This window comes from Triticum aestivum, chromosome 1B (assembly GCF_018294505.1).
Source record: "Triticum aestivum cultivar Chinese Spring chromosome 1B, IWGSC CS RefSeq v2.1, whole genome shotgun sequence".
NCBI lineage: Eukaryota > Viridiplantae > Streptophyta > Magnoliopsida > Poales > Poaceae > Triticum > Triticum aestivum.
The window spans coordinates 313,033,864-313,038,475 of NC_057795.1; the positions used below are offsets into that span (position 1 = coordinate 313,033,864).

Genomic DNA, 4,612 nt, shown 5'->3' on the forward strand with positions numbered 1-4,612 from the left:
GCAAAGAATTATATGGTAAAGACTTGTACAGTTGTTCCACTACCTTCGGTACGACAAATGCTAACTCAATATATTGGAATTTAGCTTCTCTTGACATATGAATTATTTTGGACCAGTATTGTCTTTGACTTGCATAATCAAAGTTAATGGATCTCATACGGCATCACATTATTAATAATAATTGATTATTGTAGTATTATTTGTCGGCATTTCTTACGATATATCATATATACAACTAGACAAAGAATATGAAGCTACAAAATGAAGTGTTATATTCTCTTATGTCCATAGGCTAGAGACATGGAATCAACAATTTTTTCTCTCATTGTAATGCACGTGTATATTTGTTACTTCCTCCATCTCATAATATAAGAACGTTTCTCAAGCTTTGTTAGCTTAAATAATATTTTTATAATATGAAAAGGAGGAAGTATATATATCTATACTACTATTAAACAACAAAACATATTCATAGCTAAACGCACCCAAAAGCAGCTACACAAGACAACCACAACAAAATACCACCCTACAATTTGGCCCACCTAATTAGATCTAGCCGTCAATACAAGAATTAACCGCCCCTGTGTACCTTTAGCAATTTGCAGAAGCGGACGAAAACTCTGCCATCGTCCCCGTCCCCACGTTTAGCTGCGAAAATTGTTATATGGCCAATGAAAAATCAGCACAATAGATCCCATGCCACGACCTCGCAGTCGCCGACGTGCTGCGCTACCACGTCCTCCTGGAGTACATCTCCCCGTCCGACCACGCCCGCATCCCGGCGTGAGGGATGCTCCCGCCGCGGGCAGAGGCGGCAGCTCCGCTGTCGTGGTCCGCTCGCCGCTCCTTGCCCCCCTCCTCCCCGCCCCCGCGCGCCCCGATCTGGCGACGAGAAGATGTGAAGGCGGAAGAGAGATCAAGGCCAACCTCCAACCCCTTAGAGTAAGATCTGCCGCCGCGACCTGATGTTTGGCGCTTCCCACTCCGTCACCCCGGGAGTCGTCGCGTGAACAATCTCCGAGCACCTAGCCACTTGAGGCTGAAACAACGTGGATGGAGACCGGCGAGAGGTAGAGGAGGAGGTCGGAGGGTGGGTCAACCTGTTGTATTGACCGGACGCGCCCGTCGGTGCGGCGGAGCTCTTCCGTTGATTCAGCGAAGGGAGGTGGGCAAGCGGCACATTGAATCCCGTCCTGACATCCATCAGCACTGGCCAATACGACCGGCCAGCCGCATCATCGGTATGTTTGCCACAACTTAGTAATTAGAAATCAGTTCCGTCCGTGTTTTGTTGGTTCAAGTGCCCTTTTTCAATGAAATTTATTTTGTGATGAATCGATCTGGTCATATTCTGACAGAATATAAAAAATCTGATGTAACAATCTGGCCACATCCTTCTACTCTTATTGATTGATCTGATTAATATTTTTTTTGCAATTCGATGTACAAATCAATCTAGCTGATTTTTATAGTTCATCCCAGTAAGTGAAATATTATTCTCACAAGGTGTTCGACTAATTTCGGAGTTGATTTTAAGATCCCTAAGTGGTTTCAACTGCAAACTAATTTAGGTCCTGTAGTGATTTGTCAATGGCGTACTACCGAAGTGCTTCTAGCGATAGCAACATGCACGTACAAGTGCTTTGAAGCAGGCATATCGATGGATTTTTGGGAGGAAGAAGCTAGCAAGATAAACTTTCGGCCTTAGCTCACATGTATATTCTGAGAATTTTCTTCTCCGTTGAACAATTTATGTCCTTCTGCAGATGGCTAATCATCGGAACTATGAGAAAGTAGGCCATTGTTTACAAACTCAAGGATTCAGTGATGTTGAAGCTAAAAGCTGGACTTCACTGCCCTCTGCTCCTCAATTCAGCCGCCGTTGCCCGCTGCTCCTCAATTCAGCCGCTGCTGCCGCCACGTTGAGGCCCTCGCCACTAAGCCGGTGAACTTGGATCAGGTGTGAACTTTGATCATGTTTTTCTTTACCTTAACATCAAGCCGTCGGCTGGGTTTAGGAAGGTAGCTCACGGGACAAACATTGGTGGCTCACACTCAATTATTAAGAGCACCATAATTGGAAAATATGCACTTGCTAAAACAAAATTAATAATGACAAAAACTATGAACATCAGTCAAAGTTCATGGTCAGATTCCTCATCACAGATTTGGGTCAAAAGTCAAAAATGCAAGGGAGTAACAACAAAAAAACACGACTTCAATTGTGCTCCTGTTGGTTAATATACCGAGTAAAAATAAATAGAACAACCTATAATATAGAGCTTATGTGCTTTGCACGAAACTGAATGCATGGCACTGAACATATCTCTAATCTATTATATGTTATATAAGAAAGCACATAATTGGGAGGACTGAAATCCAGCTTGGTTAAACGAAATAAATTGGCAACATAATTTGGGAGGTGCCTATCTTTTGTAGCAACGAAGTAAGATAGTCGACAAGTTCTGGATCAACAAGACCCTGAGCATGTCTTGACCCCTAAATGGATTACTGCAAGCCTTACTCAAATGATAATAATAAAAGGTAGACTCGGCTCCTCCACTCATGCTTCTCTGAATACAATGTAAATTTCAGAACATGGCTCTCTGAATTTCTACAACCTAAATTTAGTACATGCTTCTTTGAATGTTGGCCAGCCAATCGGTACTGTATTGCAGACTTCAGAGAATTGTATGCATGCCCTTTATGCCAATGGATTACTGCATTTTTATGTTAGGTTTTACACTATTTGAATGTAAGGACTATATAGTATCTCTTTGGCAATCTATGGCAAGTCATTTTCTGCACATAAAATTCAGTGCATGCTTCTCTGAATATCTGCAATACAAGTGAGCAAAATTCGTTCTTACATGTTGTCCTGCCAATTGGTATTGGCAGCCTTGCATACATGTTTTTAAAATGCTTAATCCAAGTGCCACTTCTGTACTAAATAAGCTGAACTTTATTTTATAAATAACTAAATGTTGGTTTGCTGACGTCTTCTTGTGATTGAATTCTGGAACTTACATTGTCCGTTTGCAACATTACATACGGCCATGCTTTGCAAGACGTTCTATATATAGGCTCTTTTGTACGTGATAAAAAAATTTGGACACATATTTGTTACTCCCTCCGTCCCATATTTGTCAAAAACGCTCTTATATTATGGGACGGAGGGAGTAGAACTATGAGTTCACCATATACTATGAAAATTCATCAACTTGGGATTATGAATCATGTTTGTTTTTTGGAGAACCATGTACTGATTTAGATAAAACCTCATTAGCGAGAAATATTTGACTCGTAGGGAGCTACTGTAGTTTTTCCTGCTTTTCCAATTATTCTGTTGTTACTTCGTTCATAGCTATGGAATGGATCCTTCTACCATTGCCAGTTCAGCTATACCAGGTACACTCTGATGCTTGTTCATGGAATTTTGGTAACAATATGAACTGTGATATGTTCTGAAACATAAACTGAGAGGCAAACTTATATTATGTTTAACAGGTTTGGCTGTTGTTCCTCTATACAACTTTATCTTTTAGTATCGACCAATACCTCATATCCCATTTGAAGGGAATATTGTGATGCTCTAGGACTTTATGTTATTTTACCATACAATCCGATAAAAATGATGCTCTTCTTCAATGCCTGTCTATCCACCTCCGACGTGTTGTTTGTTGGCTGTTCTTGTTATGCTTTTTTCTGTTCGTTTCAAAGTTATTAACTCATTAGGCATATAAGTACCAATAATGCAAGTTTTTTTGGGTCATTTGGAACTTAGCAAAAGTTCATTTTATTCTAAAGGTGAGTATGGAATCATCCGACATCCTGGTGGCTCTTGTAAGTCTCAAATGGGAGATTAAGGGACAAGTTGATTGTTCACACAAGGTAGGTGTACTTTTAGGCCTCTGGTTTGTTCTAAACATGTAAGTTCGGGCTTAGCCTATACTCTTTTCACAGAGAGTTGCCGAGTTGTTTCTGTGCCAGGCTGTGATGCAAGGTTTTGCCATGTTGCTGAAAAGATATCAATGTCGAAGACTATATACAACTTTGTAGTCGTCTGCTCAAATTTTAGTCAAAATAGATATTTGTAAGTTGAAAATTTATTTTTGGCAGGCTAAAATAATGGAGGTTGTGTGGGAAGAGATTGTTGTTGTTTAAGGCTAACTATTGTTGTTCTGTCACTTCCCCTTTCTCTTGCTGGTATGTGGTTATCCATATGATAGCTGGGATTGAATATGCAACATGCAACTACCTTGTCTTCATAATTCACTATTCATCTTGATACATGATGATATACTCAAATTTTTGTTTTACTTGGATAATAGTACCTGTCATTTTATTTAGAATAGTAGCAGGCCATTTATTTAGAATACTACTAGGTCATTTATTTAATTTAATGCGTACATTACAGTATTCCTTTGAATGCTAGCCAAACTTGTAGGTGAGTTAGAAACCTACTTCTAAGTTCTGGGATGTCCGCCAAGCAACCAAACTTGTGTTGGGAGTGTCATTCTGGTTGGCCTTCCACCAGAAGAAAATCGCCATGGACACCCCAAGTCGGTTGTTCCTCTACTCCATAGAGATGTGTCACTCACCGCCGTTGGCA

The 4,612-nt window shown here is 40.4% G+C and overlaps 1 long non-coding RNA gene across 3 annotated transcripts; it reads left to right on the plus strand.

Annotated features, from left to right (window-relative positions):
* Positions 1-486: 486 nt before the first annotated feature.
* On the plus strand, positions 487-4,182 carry LOC123121358 (uncharacterized). Of its 3 annotated transcripts, none has more exons than XR_006459680.1 (2): positions 487-1,241; positions 1,572-4,182. It is a non-coding gene; the product is annotated as an uncharacterized lncRNA (long non-coding RNA). The 3 variants fall into 3 exon arrangements; XR_006459682.1 differs by having other exon boundaries at positions 1,581-4,182; XR_006459681.1 differs by having other exon boundaries at positions 1,767-4,182.
* The last annotated feature ends 430 nt before the right edge of the window (positions 4,183-4,612 follow it).